At 43.7% G+C, this 18,856-nt stretch overlaps 1 non-coding gene across 1 annotated transcript; it reads right to left on the reverse strand.

Moving 5' to 3' along the window:
- Positions 1–18,322: 18,322 nt before the first annotated feature.
- On the reverse strand, positions 18,323–18,395 carry TRNAL-CAA (transfer RNA leucine (anticodon CAA)). The gene has a single exon. It is a non-coding gene; the product is annotated as a tRNA-Leu (tRNA).
- Positions 18,396–18,856: the final 461 nt, after the last annotated feature.

The raw sequence follows: 18,856 nt of genomic DNA on the forward strand, positions 1-18,856 counted from the left end.
TCTAATGTTTCACTGTGTGCTGACTAACGCCAACGGTTTCCCATCAGTCTCGTCTCTTGCACCATCTAAGTGCAGTGCCTCCAATGCTACTGGCGGCACTCCTGATCACGCCAGCGTTGTGAGGTGCCTAGTAGCTGCCAGAATGCTGTTCCTTCTGTCCAGTGTCAGTTGCCTTGCAGGCTGCATTGCGCCAATGTGTCGCCCCCGCTTTCTGTTACACTGTCCAAGGAGCTTGAGCGTAATGCTATACATTGCTGCCGCAGTCAGTGCTTCGTCCTTCGGACAAAACTGCCAAATCTTTTATGGGAATGAAATGTCTTATTCCCATGAGAGATTAAATTTCGCAATTCCAGCCAAGTTTTTTTTTGCAAGACAATTGCTGCCCCTCTGGAAACTTATACTGGCATGGGTGTCACACTTTCCTTGCTTTCATAGCATTAGCACATGAGCTTACACGAGCTTGCTCGAGTAACAAGAGTTGCTATTTGAAGTATCTTGCGGGGAGAGCCATGACATTCATTGTTGTCAGTTTGCAGTAATCCTTGAGTAGAAGCTAGGTTCCCATAAAAAAGAAGAGACAAACCTCCATTGCTGTTAGTGTTGTACCTCTGTTAATGCTAACATTGTTTGAGGTCCAATCAGTACCAGGTGCTTCTGGCACACACACTTTATTCGTTGCCTTCTCTCTTTTTTTAATAGGATTACTGGGTCATTCCATGCCAACTGTCCTTACCGTGGCGCTCGAGAAAAATCATTTCTCTCCAAAAATTACAAGAAATTACTCGTATAGTATAAGCATCACATACACAGTATTTTCACAAAGTATGTTGAGCAGAAAAAAACTGTGGCTCGTGAGGACGATTTGAATTTCATGAAATAGTGAAAAACCAGGTGCAGAAAACAAATTCACGAAAAATTGGCGCTCTTGCACATTCTTGCACAAATTGATGTTTTTGCGTTGTCTGAACATTGTTACGAGCTGAAAACAGCACTAAACGACAGCACTAAGATAGGGACACAGACCCCAGTCCTGACTAACAACCAAGTGTCTTTATTCTTTCACTCAGCACATATATATATATATATATATATATATATATATATATATATATATATATATATATATATATATATATATATATATATATATATATACAGTGAACTCTCACTTGAGTGAACTTCAAGGGACCGAAGGAAATAGTTCACTTAACTGAAAGTTCACTAAACTGAATATTCACCAGACCAGCATAAGACATGGCATACAGAGTCAAAAGTTTGAAGTGTAATTCATGGAGTAAAAGACATGGCATCCATAGTGTTAGAAATGTGTGAAATGGAATTTGTACATATCAACAAGTACAAGGTTCATAACAGTGATAATGCTGCCTTTCTCACTTAGAAAAAAATCTAATCTTCTTCTGCACTTGTACTGTTAAAGCACAGGAAGTAACAAAACTGTCCAAAGAGTCAATGTTCTTGTACACTTCTTTTGGGCAGTGGACACGCGAATTGCCGTTGTTGCTTAAAACTGGAAGGCTGAATGGAGCCGATGAAAAAAACACCACGTGGGTCGTTTGCGTGCACACGCGAAACCGACAAGACTGGAAAGAAAGAGATGACGACCATGCCACGACTAGCCGGTCGGAAAAAAAACACACCACGTGGTTTGTGGCGTGACAGATCGCCGCTTTGCTCTGGCGGCGTTGTAAGCGCCAGCGATGTTACTTTGTTTATGGCCTCCGAGATCACATGCTTGCTCGTTTTGTGCGGGCAATCTCGGAGGCCATGCCTTGTTGCCGTTCGTTTTCCGCGCTGCCGCTTTGCCCCAGGGGCGCTGTAGCGCCAGCGACGTTACATAGCCGCTGGAGCGGCGGTTTGATGAGGGCGGGCATCAATTGCGCCTGCAGTGCAAGGCGCTAAACTTCGTTGAACTGATCGTAAAAATATGCCTTGGTCCTCTGAGCGAGTTCGTTAAACTGAAATATTGACTGTTCCGAAATTCGTTTAAGTGAAACGTTTTTGCATAGAATCTATAAGGAAACTGCCGGGAATTTTTAAAAAGTTCGTTATTCTGAAATATTCGATAAACCGACATTCGTACAACTGAGAGTTTACTGTATATATATGCCAAGTGAAAGAATAAAGACACATGGTTGTTAGTCAGCACTGGAGTCTGTGTCCCTCTCTTCGTCCTGTCGTTTAGTGCTGTTTTTTTTTCCACTCGAAATATTTTGGGAAAGTACTGTGCAAGTGATGCTTATATATGTGTAACTTTTTTTGTAATTTTCGGGGAGAAGTTATTTTTCTCGAGCGCTACGGTTGGGACAGTTGCCATGGAATGACCCTGCTTTCATGGTTGCCTCAATATATATAAAGGGAAACCGATTCATCAAAAAAAGCAAGAATTTGCTTGTTTTATTGCTTTTGCACTCAATTGAAAAATTGTGGCCAGTTATGCCACAAACCGGTGTAAATCATTTTTACTTTTGAAAATTTAGTAGCAGCAGCTGCAGGGCCTGCATTTACCTGGGTGGCCAGCCCTTGCTCAACACAATATGCATCATTTGTTGTTTCAGTTAGATATTGGCTTCCTCTTAAGCCTGTTGTGGCTGTTTAAATAGTACACAGGGTTATAATAATTAGGCAGTGGTGGTGCAATGAGGTGTACTGCAACCATGACTTATTAAAAATGCGTACTCTCGCTATTTCACTGAACTGCACGTACAGGAAAGTAGAAAGTGGGTTGGTATACTGTAAGCGAGGTGTTATGTAATATTGCCCTGGTACGCAAAAGAACAGCTGCAAATGTGTACATAAAGGTGTAGCTTGAATTTCTGTGTTCTGGCACATCATATCGCCATGTATCAGACCTCTAATATCGACTGCGTACAACTTAGATTCATAGCTATCTATTCAAGTCTGCAAAAAACTGCAATGAACAAATATGAGTGCAGTAAAAGGAGCAGATCATTGGCAGGACAGTTTCGTGCATGGATCTGAAGCACAATGCTAATGAATGCCTGCATCCATATAATTAGTTATTTCTGCAGATTTCAGGGGTCATAGCATGATGTCTGGTTCATGGAAATGGTGCAGTACTGCAATAATACCCTGCTGTTTCCTTGAACACTTCCATCCTTGCTGGAACTTCCAAGTCTCTGTACTGTCTGGCTTAGGAGATGACATCATCATCATGGCTCACTGTTATGTTAAAGGTGAAATGCTCACAGAAATGCATCAGGTAAAAAGTTAAAGCTGCAAGAGTAGCACAGGATACCTGTGCGGTAGCGATAAGCTTCACTTGTGGCCAAATTATTATCCCTTTCAGTGTCAGTTTTTTTTTTTTTTGGAGGTGACACCTCCAGCATCGGGATTCTTTGTTGGATATTATAAAATGAACACAATGGTTTATTTTTGCTTATGCAGAAAGTAAAAAATGACACGAATAATAGCAAATGCCCTCTTGATACGGTCCTCGCATTACTATCTGACATAAGTGACATGGCGGGACAGAAATGCAAAAACATACCGGTACGTTAGTGACACTGAAAGGAGTATTATTATTATTATTATTATTATTATTATTATTATTATTATTATTATTATTATTATTGTTCCACTTACAGAAACTTTAAACGTGAAAGACCCAAGGGACCATGCCAGGCTTCAGTAATGCACGTTTTATTGGCATCCACGGCTCATGCTTAAATTAGGGTATCATGCTAATGTAGTTGCCACAAGAATGGTTTGAATAAAACTGTGACGCCTTTACTAGTTCTGCCTTTTTTGCCTTTTCACCGTAGCGACACAGTGAGTAGGAAGGTTTTGAAAGTACTGGTGGCAAACCTCACTGCTGCTCATTCTCTTGGCACTGTGCTAGGCAGACGTGCACAGAAGATTGAGACACATACAAAAGACTTGTATGTGTCTCATCTTCCCTCTCTCACTTTCGGGGCATATGTGTTTCATGCCATTGAAAATAATGCGTTGCAGACCACGCTAACTTGTCCAGCAACAAGTTGTGCTCATATAGCCACACAACTGTATGAAACAGAGGCATATAATGAGCTTGCATGGCCAATGGCATTGCTTGATGCCTAACAAAGACATGCACTTATTTATCATAGTCTTGATGAAGACTAGTCTTTTAATAATGAATAATAGCCTAATGATAAAGAATAGTTTTCTAACAAAAAAAAAATGCAGCATATCCAACTATATACAGAGAAGCTTATGAGGCAGCATTCATGCGCACCTCCTCATCTTGCTCAAGGATGCCCCGAATGAGGAGCTCTGCATTGTAATGCACCTTTGAACATGACCACCATTATAGGGGTTAAAAGAGGCAAGCTGGCTTTCTGTGGCGTTTGTTTGGGGTACCTGACTTCCCCTTGCAGTCGTGGATGCTACCACCCACGCTGTTACCAGGCGGCACAGCCAAGAAGGTTATATTTGGCGCAATGCATGCTCAATGTGAGGCCATCTCCCCTAGTACTCTCTCTACAATCTCATCGCAGCTATCCGTCTTGCGGCCCCCTCGCCCTCTCCACCAGTGGCCAACAACCCACATTCACAGGCTGGCTCCCCCCCTCCCTCCTATCTTCCCTGCTTTGGGCAAAGTAGTACGAGCCATCGCTGCTAGATGGAGCCGCCGTCCCATAGCCAAGTGTAAGCTATTCGGTGAGAACACATAAGCATCAGCAGCAGGCGACAGCCACGGTCAGAAAAGTCTGGGATGGTTTGCAAAGAAAGCTTTGCATTAAAAAGAAAAAAAAAGAGAAGGCCAAGAAATAAATACAATATCAGTGCAGTTTGATGCAGTGTTGTTGCAGCGAGACTAGACTGTTGGGTAGAAGCTCACGTGATGCCTCAAGCAACATTCCTTCCAGTAGTTTTCGTTCTTTCCCATACTCCATTTTCCTAGGAGTGCAAGAGTGGGTGGAATTATTGTCATCATCAGCCTATGTATGTTCACTCTAGGACGAAATCTCCGATTAACCCTCTCTTTCACCAGCTAACCCCATCTTATAGCTGCGAATTCTGTGCTTTCACCACACCACCTTGTTCTCTGTCGTCCCAGACTATGGTTCCTTTCTTTGGCACCCATTCTGTAACTAACTCTAATAGACCATCAGTTATCTGCCTTGAAGGGCCCTTAAACACTTTTAGAACACAGTAAAAAAACATTGCCGATCTGTTGTAGAGGCTGCTGTGAACATGCGAGACAAATATTACTGCACTGCATGCAGCAGGGATGTTGCAATGCTGCAAAAATAAAGTGGAGCTAAAAATCACTATGTCGCTTCAATGTTGTCATGCAGCGTCATCAAAAGCCGCTTGCCTACCAACACTATTTGCTGATTTCGGGATTGCAAGAGCATTCTCAGTGATACATAATTGCTAATTTTGAGCTAAATGAAAAATATATGTCTGCGGTCTCAAAAAGACAGGAAAATAATCTCATCTTTGCACTGTGCATAGCTGCATCTGCTGCGTGTAGCCTCCGAAATGGCAGTGGCATGCTGTGTAGGATTATCTACTGCGGCTGCCACGGGGTGCTGAGACCCTTTTCATCACCGCGACTCTCAACTTTTGGCCAGGGCTTTGCCCTCTTGGCTTCTCTGCTGCATAGCTTCCAGCACACTAGTGGAGACGAAAGGATGAAAGGAGAAAAAAAGCAGGGTGTCGGTGCAGTAACTCCACTTGTAATTGAAAGACTCTAAAAAAATTTTGGGGCCTGATGTTCATGAGATGACGTCCTTTAACAGTGAGGCCATTCTGTTATGAGTTAGGAAAGTGTTTCGGGGCCCCTTTAAGTGCCGGCATTACGTGGCCTGCCCAGCTCAACTGGAATATCGGCTAACCCCGTTTGCTCTCTAATGTACACCGCTATCTTTCGGTCTTGTGTAATGTTGCACCTTACATTTTTTTGTTCCATCGCTGATTGTGTGTTTAAAAAAGAAATTAAATTGTGGAGTTTGTGTGCCGAAACCATGATCTCATTATGAGGCCCGCTGTAGCGGGGGACTCCACATTAATTTTGAAAACCTTGCACGGTACACAAGTGCCCCTATTGGAATGCAGCTGCGTGCGCACATGATCCTGAACTTCTTCTGAAAGTCATGGTTTTCGCACACAAAACCTAGAAATTTAATTAAACTAATTTCCTTTGTTAATCTCGAAATTTCTGCCTCATATGATAGTACTGGTGGAATGTAATGATTGTACATTTTTCAAGAATAGGGGTAAGCTGCCGGTCATGACTTGGTAATGCCTGCTGTGTGCACTCCAAGCCAATTTTATTCTCCTGCAAATTTCCATGGAATGATGGTACACATCTAATTGGCGATCAGTGTGACTCTCACAAGCAAGAGAATAAGTGAGGTAAATTTTAACATGGCAGGTTGTCACGTTTCGTGGCCTTTCAAGTTTGGCGTTCCTCTATGTTTCAGTTCATGTCAGTTTCAGAGATTGAGAAATGTCTGCAAAACTTCTACACCTGAAATCTCTAATGTCCTGAGGCAATTTTTGTTTGAACATTATATACATTTGGAAGACTTTGGGGTATCCTTAGTTTTACTTACAAGATGCTAGTAGTTTAATGCGACTGTTTTTAGAAGTTTATTATAAATTGTTTTATACATTTTATAGTACACCTTAATCAGCATATTTTTCTCTTTCGTGGCGTGTGAACTGCTTTCATTTAGTAAACATACAGCTACTTTTAAAAGCTATATATAATTTATTTGCATTTGTTTACACCTTGAAATGCAGTTGGAGTCACGTGATCCTGTCATTAATTTTTTTGAATACAAATTAGATGTAGCTTGCAAAAAACAAATCGCAAAATGCCACCTTTTGATCGTGGCTGACATCATGTGACCGTCGATGTTGTGTAGGGGAATGTGATGTCACAGACAGCAGTCTTCACATTATAATGCAAAGCCTGAAACTTAGCAGAAATGCGTGTCCCCAGATATGCCATGCTTCCCATGCAGCAAATTGAGGTGCATAATAGATGGATATGGATGTACACGTCACCTTTTAAAGAAATATTGCCCTTCTGTGTGCAAGAAACCTACCATATTTTGTTGGTAGCTTTGCAAAACCATCTGTAGTCTGCATAATTAGGTAATTCGTTATGATTACTGAGATGCCTTTTTAAATATTGATCTGATGGACAGCCTTTGTTTCAATGCAAATATATAAAGTGGGCCCTAACATAAGATACCATACACTCAACACTCTTTTTTTGTGTGTAGCTTCTTGCTGTGCATTCAAAAAATCCATTTATTTAAAAAAAAGCATTGCAGCTTTTCAGTGCACCTATGCAATGTATTCTCATGTGTATCTCAAATGAAGTAAATCTAATGCTAATGCACCCGAGTGGTCCCCTAAATGTTTTTTGCTGTACTTGGGAGGTGGACACTTATTTTATTTGCTCGGCCTGGCGTTGTGGTTTCTGATGGCCTGGCTTTGACAGACTTGTGTAACTAACTATTGCCAGAAGTGCAGATTTTCGGGCTAGTTGGTTCGTTGCATTAATTGAGGTCATAGTGCTGGATTCACATGGACAAGCGCATGTCCTGTCCTCTTTTTTGTCCGTGTGAATCCAGCACTATGACCTCAATTAACTATTGCCAACTGCCATGTGAAGCCAACAGACAATCCAGCCAAAGAAAACGTAAGGGAAATTACTTGTTTCTATTTGAAATGTAGAAATGGTGAAGTAAAGGGAAATGAAAGTGGCCAAAAAAAACAAGTTGCCGCAGGCAGGGTCCAAACACGTCTTCTAACGGTGTGTGATGCTCATACCGATTGAACTTGGAGAGTGTTGCCATTTTTCCATCTATTTTCTTGGGTATTATATGTCTACTAAATCTAGCCCTGACTGTGCTAGTCAGTGCCAGAACCACGTCCATGGCAGCAGATGTAGGACATCCTTTCTACCACAGGCGTGTCACGTAGTACGTAAAATTGGGAAAAAGCAAGTGGCCAATATGCTACCTGAAGTCATAAAAGTATGCCGGAGTCAAGACCCTCGCTATGTAATGAGCAAGGACTTTTGCTTTGATTTCTCTTTAATTTATCATGTCTAGATTTCAATTAGAAACAACTAATTTCCATTATGCTTTCCTTGGCTACATTGTCTGTTGGCTTCATATGACAGCGACTAACAAAAATCAAGCCCCTCGGTTCCCCTTCTTCTGTGTTATTGCAGACTGTGACGTGTACCCGATTCCAGGAGAGAAGTAAAACTAGTCACTGGCATGAACTTTGTGGTTATACCAGTGTAAATGCTGTCTGCCCATTGTGCAACCACACTGTAAAGCAAGGAGTGTGTTCTGTTCACTAATTGCTTACTTCAGAGTGGTGCTGCTGTGAGCACAAGTGGACTGGCCATGCGTATTCCTTTTAAATGTTATGAGCTACGGTTGTTTGTTCTGTTTCTTTTTTAGACAATAGAGGATTTTTAAACAGCGCTTGCGACAGATAACATAATTGTAGTCCTTGACCTGGATATACTCAAACCGACGGACATTACTTGCACGAAAATTTGAAATGCATAATCGAATAATTAACAATGCACTAATTAACAGTTTCATTCATTACATTATGGCACATATAGCAATTTACAAATTGTAGCCAGTCAGTTTGCAAGGTATATCCACTTGGAACAAATCGTAAGAAGCATATTGGTTTCAATATATTCACCATGAAACTTACGGTAAAAATGCACTATTGTTCCACTTACTGATTTAAAAAATGGTCATCTTCTACATTGAAACACAAAAGTAACTGAAACGCCTGTGTGTATCGTCGCACAATTTGGGAATCAATATCTCGAAACTGGTGTCATCCTTAACATTGGTTTCAAGTGGATACGCCTTGCAAACTCTATTCATAAATTGCAATATGTGCCGTAAGTAATTAATTAAAAGTTGATTAGTGAATTCTTGTTAATTCGTCAATTATACATTTAGACTTCTCGTGCAAGTGATGTCCGCTTCTTTCAGTAATCCAGCTCAATTACTAGAATTATGCTATCTCACAGGTGATTTTAAAAAATTGTGAATGGTCTAAAAAAACACTCATTAAAGTACTGCACAGGCACCGGCCCGAAAGCCCCGGCCCGGCCCGTCCTGCGGTGGCTCGAGTCGGGTAAGCTATCTCTATTGCGGACCCGGGCCCGGCTTGGGCCAAGGAGCTTCGAGTTCAGGTCAGGCCCAGGCCTCAATCAGTCCCGTAATAGTCCTGGGTCTCCATCAGGCCTGTAATATGCCGGGTTTGCTATTGGTGACTTTTGAAAACTACCCACTATAGGTAGGAAAAACTTTATTTCGTCAGCATTAGGTTGGATTATTAGGCGTGGTTTCTTCAGGCGGGCCAAATTGCCGTCAATCGATGTTTGATGGTGACCTCTTCAACTTGTTTTATGGCCTGGATTTGGGTATCCAGGCCTCCCATACTTCAGGTGAGGGAGAGGCCATCAGGTTAGGAGGTGGCTTGTTCTCCTCGCAGTCCCATATTATGTGATTCAGTGTTGCTAGTTCCCCACAGAATCTAGAGTGGGCTCAAAAAATTGGACCATGCTTCGCTTACGCTCAAGGGCTAACGGGATAGGCCCAAATCTTCCAGGCCGGGTACGGGTAAGGTTTGAAACTGCCAAGTCTGGCTCGGGCTGGTCGCCACATAGCACTTTCAAGCTCGAGCCGGGCCCAGGCCTGAAAAACCGGCCTGTGCAGTGCTCTAACACCCAGTATAATTTAATAATTTATTAGGCAGAACAATGAAAGTGCTGTCAACTCCTCGATTTAAGTTCCTTATTTCCCGTTTGGGTTTAGTTTTAGTTGAACACTTTTAGGAAGATTAACACTAGTATCGCCAGTTCAATTCACTGAACACCTGTGATGTTATTCCACACGTAAAAAATGTTTTGATTATTGATTATTCTTAAGTGAACTAGTTGTAGTGTGTGTGTGCCTGGGATAGTTGCGATACTTTGCACCAAGCACCTATTAAGGGCTAACTATGTATTTAGAAATCTTGTTTACATTCATCGATGCTTCATGCAAAATCTTTCTGCTCTGTCAGGAATAACCTTTGAACTGCATATGTTTCTTTCACCCTTTTTTGTTCTGCCTGATGAATTACTGTATTTGCACATAACGCGACCATGAATGTAACGTAAGGGGAAAATTTCAGTTTTTCAGAAAAATATAAAAAATATTACGTTTATAATGCAAAGTGATGCCGCAAAGCAACAGGAAGCAATTCATAAAATCAGATACCCGCCAGACTTTATTCATCATTCCTGGCAACTGCCATCGCAAAATAATGTGAAAGTACGAGTGCTGACGTCTTTGTCACTGTCAGCGAGAATGGCGTCATCTTCCGTGACACCCATCAAGGTTATTGGAGAGGTCACACTTCAGAAATGGCCCTAACACAATCGAACTTGGCAGATCTTTTTACGGATTGTGTGGGGACCCACTGCGTTGCTCAGGGTCATGATTAGAAAAAGCACACATTATATTCATGTCACAAACTCCGAATATAGCATGAGTCACATTTTCAGGCCATAAATTTGAAAAAATAACTCGTTTTGTATTCATGCAAATGCAGTGATTCGTTGGTTCTTGCTGGCTTCCTTACTTACTTATCCATTACCCAAGTACTTTCTCTTGTTTTATCAGATTTATCATGTTTAGTTGTTGTTTTAATTTTAAAGTGGTTGAACAATCAAAACGCACAGTTTTACAGCCAAGGGCATATGCAATCTGTTGAGGCCAAAGCAAGGTTGTATTCACTTCTTATGTAGTGTAAGCCTCCCCCTGCTGACATGTAATATGCTTTCTAGTGGAGGAGACTCCAGTATCCTTCTGTCTTCCTATACTGTGGTCTGTCTTCATGTTTCTCATATTTTTGTTATCTTTTAAATGCTACAAACATTCTATGTCTGTATGCCTTGTCTCCTCTTAAAGTTTCTTGCTGCTGCTTTTTATTTGAGAGGTGACATGCCAAAAGTGGTGCTGCCTACAATGCAACCCAGTTATTGTGCTTGATATGAATACATTTATCCCAAACAATGTAGCTACCTGTTCTGGAGGCTTCATCAGAGCATACTTTTGTTAAGGATATTTGATGTCCTGAGAATGCCCTGTACTGATCCTCTGCATGTCGTCACTCTGTTCTATTTTGCTTTCTGCCTGGGAGGGGCGGTGGTAGAGTTTTATTGCTATAGAAATTATATGGACACTCCAGGCGCATTTCTGCCGTCGGCATTGCCGTGAGGTTCCGTATAAAGACCAAGGGCGATAAAATCGTCGTCACGCTTTGTGCTGTATGTGCGAGTGAAAGCTTGCGAGGGTGACCTGGCGATCGCGGCTCAATCTCGCGCACGCAACGGAGTAAAGCGGGAAGGAAGTGCGGTGCCTTCTGTCGCGCCCAAAGCTTCGGGGGGAGGGAGGGTAGGGAGGGGACGCATGTTCTACTCCAGGCAGCCCAGGCGGCCGCGCGCGCCCGGCCGGGCTGCTGAATGTTGAATGCCATCTGCGACGAGTACAGAGTCCGCACTGCTCTGTGTTTTTGCAACTTAGTTGGCGTGGTGCGAGTGGCAGCGCAAAAGTCAATTCGCTCACTTCTGCTGCCACGTTTCCTTACTGCGGCGTTTTGACAGTGAGTTTCCGCGGTCATTGAGTGACATGTTCATGTTTGCTTGTGTGCGTGTGACACCATGCTTGTTAATTTAACTAGTATGCCTATGTTACAAATTTATACGGCCGATAAAACTACTATCCTTACTTCGTATAGCTGTCCACCAATTTGCTATCGCAATCAATGCTTCGCCTTTCGGGTGAAACTGCGACTATTTCTGGATGGTGCACAATTCTCTATTTTCGCTGGGGGTGAAGGAAGGCACTCCATCACTTGGCACTCCATGGTGGAAAAAAGAGGGCGATGGGGGGGGACAAGGGAAAATTTGTGGGGTCAGCTCCCCCCCCCCCTCGCTCTTCTTATTTAGAGCCACCCCTGGGCCCTGGACAACACTTTTACTGCTTTCAGTTCATCAAAAACAAAATTCATTGTGGCCTGAAATAACTATTTCTTGTGTGGAAATGGCTTTGAAACCTGTATGTGGTTTGTTTTGCTTGTTTATAATTTTGTGCTACTTTTGGCCTGGCTAGTTGTATGGGTGGCAGCTTAGGACATGTACTATATTTTACTGTTCTGCACAGGCTTCTATGTTCTGTTTTTAATGCAATAGCATTAGAGTGCTCATGGGAGTGAAAACCCGTCTGTCAGCTTGTGCACGGAAAGAAGGGAAAGGATCGAGAGGATCCTTTCAGCGCTTGTGTCTCGTCCTTCATACTTGTGGTTGCATGTGATTGCGCTGTAACAATTTTTCTGTCAAGTATGCACCAACTCGCCCAGAAAGAAGTTTTAATGAGAAGAGGAAGCGTGCCTCATATGTCATCCGCTGACATATATGTGTATACAAAGGCTGATATATATGCATATACTGTAATCCCATATTTTACGCACACACAGGAAGCTGGCGGCATAAATATTGATTGAGCTTAACTTGAAAAGTAACATGTTTTATGTCAACATGCTTCATACCAATTTAAACTATAGCTCGACAAAGCATTTATGTATCAAACAAACTCTCAGTCCTTGTTCTATCATATCTGAGTACAAGAACTACAACTGCGACAAATAGTGACTGAGACACGGCGATGTCATGCTGTTTTCAGGATGCGTGGTGACAAGCATGTATTTCCATGTAATTCTACAAACTACATAGTGATTCTGTTTGTGTGAATGTTTCAGTTGAAGTGTGCTCTTGGCATACTTTGAATGTCTGAATCAAGGGTATGCCATTTGGACATAGCAACACAACCTCGGGATACTTGGTGTTGTCTATCCAAGCTCGGACCATATTCTTGATTTATCGCTTTCTGGCATACTTTCACTTTTGCATGACACTACGTCCATCATGACATGATATCCAGCACGAGGCTCCACTGGAGCTACCAGCATTCTGTCCACTGGCTCAGCCAATCAATGTACACTGTAAGTGAAATCCATGAATGTGCTATATAAAGACTGTGGTCCCTGCTGGTGTCATGATGTAAATATACTGGCTTCATTGTTATGTAGTGAACTTGTAGGATATGGGTAAAGTGAAGTGTGATTGTGATGGTTCTTATGTGCTGTATTTGTTCGAATGCATATTGAAAACGACTGTGGTTGAAATGTGTGCTCCTAGAAACTGCACTTGCTTACTAATTCCTGTAGAAACACTACCTCCTTTACAAGCCCTCACTGGCAGCTCCCTTGGTGTTCTCTCCTCATACTTTGTGTTGCCTCATTGCTGCATGCATATGGAATAGATCTGCCAGCTTGCGTCATCTGCATGTCTCTTCAGCGAACATGGCATTGTTTTATGGTGGTTCCCTTCAGCTGCGTGCACCTTCATTGCACTTGCTGTTGCATGTGGTTCTAGCAGCAGTGTGGCATGTGGTCTTTTCATCAAGGCAGTTTGTTCTAGTTCTGCTGGCTGGTTAGGGTTTTCTGTCCTTCAAAACACGCATTCTTTCAGCCTCTGGGACAGGCGCTGCAGGTAGTATGTGCATCCCACGCCACGCAATCAAATAGTATTGATAACCCCCGTTTTCTTGGGCTCCACCCTCTTCCTGTAGGCATGATATAATGGAGAGTCCTACAATAAGTGTCTCTAACTTGGTTAATCACGTATGGCTACACAAAGTTTTGTTGCAGAGAAATGGGAACTAGCTTAGCACATGAAATCCAGGGTTTGACAGAACTCTGTGTGGTTGGGAAGGGACATGATGAATACATGTTCTTTAGATCTTTGCTGACATTCTATTTTATTCATCAAGCTTTGCACATATATCAGTGTGAAGGAGTGTGTGATTTGGAGGGTTAGAGCAGTGAAAGTAAGGTAATTTGAGAAGAGTTGTCTGTGCCAATTTGGTTACTTGCAGAACACGGAACCACATGTGCAAAATAAATCCATCCATGGTGCCTGAGAGTCCCTTGGAGGGCAGTCTAATGCTGCCTGTTATGTGGTATCGGTTCTCAAACTGATAACAATAGGCTGCATGCAACATGATGATTTTGATGCTGCCCCTCATCAAGCTTGAGCATTGTTTTAAGAAACTTCTCAGTACTTTCCACTTCACTATCACCATAAAGGCCACCATTTGCTGTTCATGCTGCCGATGTTCACCTCCTTTGTGCAGTGCAACCTTAAGCTCTTCTGTTATGCACATCTGTGATGTATTCGGGCCGTGTTTATTAATATGTAATGTCTGTGATTTAATGAAATGCTGCAGCATCTTTATTGAAGTGTTTCACTTTTCATATCATAAAGAATAAGAGTTGTTGAAGAGCTTCAGAAAATAAAAGAAAAGGTGGTTGTGAGGGTCTTGAGTAGGGGCTTATTACAGCACATGATGGATTACAGTGGGCCTTTCTCTAAATCATGAAACCCCTGATGCGATTTGTAAAGCAGCTGTGTGCACATGACTGTTTCTCTTTCTTGGGTTCCTTGTCCTTCTTCGAGTGTTATCATGCTCTTTTTGGTAATGGGAATGCTGTCAGCAATAAAGAACCTGTTATTAACATTTATGTCAGCTCATCAGTTGCAAAGGTTGTGAATGTATTCCTATCACCTGCAGAGTTGTCAGAGAGAAGTTGTCATAAGGGACTTTGAGCACTAACCATAGATGTTTCAGATGGTAAGAACTGCTAAGGAATGACATGCACAAAGTGCAGGAAAAGCTATGGGTTGCAAGAAGTGCAGCAAAAGCCCTGTGTCGCCCAACAAGAGAGAATCAGGATAAAGGCTTCTCTATTTTCCACCTTTGATTGCCCGCCACACAGCACTGACTGAATGGAAGTATCGGGGCAATTGAAAGTGTAAATGGCAGGGTGTCGCACTGAAAAAAATACCGGTATTCAGCTTTAGCGCCTTCTGATTTCATTCTGGTTCAGTTCCGGTTCAAAGAAATAAAAATTTACAACTGTTTGAAAACCCGCTCAACACACTAAGCCAGTTTGCGAACTGGTTCAGCAAGGTAACTTTTACCCTGCTCTGTGGCAAAGTGCAGAAGAGTGCCATTGACTTGTCTGCATGGTACATGCACAGGCTTTGTCAAAAGGTGGAAGAAAAGGGCTCCCTGGCACATGGGAGACAGAAATCAATGCATTTGCATAATTGAAATTTAATGGTGTACAGCTGCAGCAGCCATCACATAAAGACGGTCATGTTAGGCGTAAGTGTGTGCAGCGTGCAGTGCAGTGCCTCGACACGTCCTCCCTTCATTCTCGTGCTTCCTTTTGTCATCCATACTGAGTACGGGGATAACAATAGAAATTTGTAGGTGTATCCAAATATAAAACTTTCTAATGGAATCAAATACGAGTACTAGAGGTGTGGCATGCAAAATCAGTGATGACGATGAGCCACAATAAACAAGAGTATATATTTACTGAGCAGAAGGCCTTAGCTGACAGTCATTCGCCTCGGCGAAACCAACCTAGCGGCCTCGCGCGCGCTGTGCATGATCTGAGCCACACACCCGCTTCGCTTCTCAGGCAATGGCCTGGCCCTAGCCAGCCACCATTCTCCTCATCCTTCTTGACGTCGATGCTGCTACAGAGGAAAATGGCCGCCTAAATAATCAGGGTGTCAAACCGGAAAATATCGGTTCGGGTTCAGGTTCAATGTGCTCTATTTTGTTCCGGTTCAGTGAAGTAAAATTTGTTACCCAGGGTGTCTAGCAACCGGGAAAACCGTGAATTCTCGGGGATTTCGAGTAGTCTGGAAAAACCCAGGGAAAACTCAGGGAATTTTGCCACTGTCAGGGAAAATTAGCTGTAATTTTATTGAAAGGGTCGAAAGTCACGGTAATGCTGGCTCGAGTAACAGACACGAATCGTAATGAATCGTCTTTGACGCCCTGTCGTCGGTTGGAGAAGTTGCCAGTGTACAGTCAACGACCGACTTTCTGGATGGCCGATAATTTGGATGGCTTTGCGGCACCACGTACTCCATAGAGTCAATGTATCAGAACGTCTGAAATTTCGGACGCAAGAACCCTTTGCCGTCCGATTTTCCGGACTTTTTGCCATGACTGAAGGTCCGAAACGGCATTAATCAAAGCCACCACCGCTGCCGTTTTGATTACCTCGCCGCCTCGAACCGGCGCTCTCGCACGCAGATCCGCTAGCAGCCGTAGCCACCACTGCGGCAACGCTAGACCTAGCTGCTTCGACGTTCGCTATTAAGCTTCTTGCCGTTGGGTGCAGTGTTTTCATTGAAAGAATTCGCTGCTGTCAGCAGTGGCACCGACTCAGCCTTTGTGGTACTCGTGATTGGCTTAGAAGCTTGGAAAGCACGGTGCGTTGCACAAAGTGTTGTAATCTCAGCGCTGACACCCGTTGTTGCATCTGGGTCGCAAGCCCCAAGGGTAGCGTTGGCCTGGCGGCCTGGGGCACAACTGGAAGCATCCGAAGGTCCCGGCAAAGCATGAGTCGACTGGTAACAGAACTTGTTTATTCTAGCATCGCAAAAGAGCGGGCGGTCAGGTCGACCGAAGTGGAGAGACGGGAGAGCACGTAACTCAACGGAAGAAATCGGAGCCTCTCCCTTGGCGTCCGGGGGCAGCTGCTTTTATACTCTCGCAGTTGAGGGGAAGGAGGAACGCCTCGTCAGAGGCGCACGTGATGCGGGGCACGGACAGGCTGAGAGACATGTTGAGACGAGTGTAGTGACGCATCCGCCGAGCCGGCGCCGGTCAGACCTCCTCGCTTCACACTTGGGGAGCTCCTCTCCCCGGCTGCCGCGCTTTGACAAGCGTGGGCACCACCATGCACACACACACACACGCACACTTGAAGACTCGTGGCACTGAAACATGCCTGGACGCGCGTAGCGGGGAGGCGTATCGGCGGCGCTGAACGGGCCAAAATGTCCGCCGCTTTGAACGAAGCCCCGGCGTCCGTTGCATCCGCGCCGGCTATACCGCGCGTCGTAGGCGAAACGTAACAAAAGCCGGTTTCCTAAAGTCAGCTTCGCCTCTGTACAGAAATGTTACTTGGTGAAGCATACGCAAAAGTATTGCAGTGAAGCATAACAAGCGTGGGTAGGGGATATTGCTACGGGACACAGCATGTATTCCTTCATTATACACGCGTGCACCCGGTATCTCCTGTCACAATACGAGCACCGATATGCCTAATACGTGTACCGACAGGCCTTCAGAGCTTTTTTGAATATGCCTGTGGTGGTTTTAGCCCTTAAGGGCAGTAGAAGACATGCATTCAGTTTTTTCCAACTGGCCGATTTTTCTGACGTTTTCGCTGCCCCTAGGCAGTTCGAAAATTTGGGCGTTGACTGTACAACTGACCAAGAAGATTCTCCAAATGGTCCGTGGGGCAAACGAGTGGCGGAAGGAGGACGAGAGCAGAAAGGACCTACACATTGAGGAATGAACGGCAAAGGAAGTGCGCTGCCGCCATTTTGAAGAAGCTTGAGCTCAAAAAACGAAGTGTTGGCCGATGCCGAGATGCAGGTGTCCTTCCAAACCAAACCAAAATAAACTCTTTAACGCAGTGAAACACAGTGAGGCGTTGTTCATGGGCTGAGAGTAAGTTAGGACAGTTGCGGCTGAGTGACGAGCTGTTGAGAGAGTGCAGATTTTTGGGCTAGTTGGTTCGTTGCAACAAAGTTGAAGTCATAGCGCAGGATTGACAGGGACATGAAAGACGACAGGGCGTGCGCTAACTATCAACTGAATTTTATTTCAGGAAAGCATGGTATTTATACCGTCTCACACAAGTGAAAATCATCGCACACGCAACCCAGCATTTTCCCGATAGGCCATTTACTTTCTGCTCAGAGAGATCGACGGGGCGCTACGCAGTTTGCACCTTCTTTTTCAATCAAGCTTGCTTCTACAATTTCCCTTGTATCTTTATCTGCATTTCTAATAATTAAACAGTGGTTTACAGCCGCAGTCATCTCAATGCACGGAGACATGTCCATCTCGATAACAATTCAATTTTTGTTTGTGTACTCTTGGCCTGTCATTGAGGCATCTGCCTGTCTGCCCTATGTATACTTTGAAGAGAGGGGGTTAACCTAGGGTCCTGATTTTTATTAGTCATATCATGAGAAGCCAACAAACACTGAGACCAAGGACTTCACGTAGGGGAAATTACCTGTGCTTAATAAATGAAATAAAGAAACGATAAATTAATGGAAACTAAAGTGGATGAAAAAACAACTTGCCACAGGTGGGAACCGAACCCACAACCTTCGCATTTTGCGTGCGATGCTCTACCAATTGCGCTACCGCGGCGCTGTTTCCCCATCCACTTTCTTGGGTATGTATGTGTCCTAGTATAACGCTGGGAGTGGTAGCCAGCGCCACCACTCACATACCTTGGCGGCGGACGTGAAACCTCCTTTTTGCCGCAGGCGTCACGAGAACGTGATATTTATTTTGGGGGGGGGTGAAGGCAACTGGTCAATAAACCCGCACATGGTACCTGAAGGCATCAATGTTGCCGGATTCGAGACCCTCGTTATGTAACCGAGAAGAGAGGGGGTTAACCGAGGGTCCCGATTTTTATTAGTCATATCATGAGAAGCCAACAAACACTGACACTGTCCGTGGTGTCAGTGTTTGTTGGCTTCTCATGATATGACTTATAAAAATGGGTACCCTCTGACAAATGGGGACAAACACTGTCCGTGGTGTCGGTGTTTGTTGGCTTCTCATGATATGACTAATAAAAATGGGGACCCTCGGTTAACCCC

Source organism: Dermacentor andersoni, chromosome 1 (assembly GCF_023375885.2).
Source record: "Dermacentor andersoni chromosome 1, qqDerAnde1_hic_scaffold, whole genome shotgun sequence".
In the NCBI taxonomy this organism is placed as follows: domain Eukaryota; kingdom Metazoa; phylum Arthropoda; class Arachnida; order Ixodida; family Ixodidae; genus Dermacentor; species Dermacentor andersoni.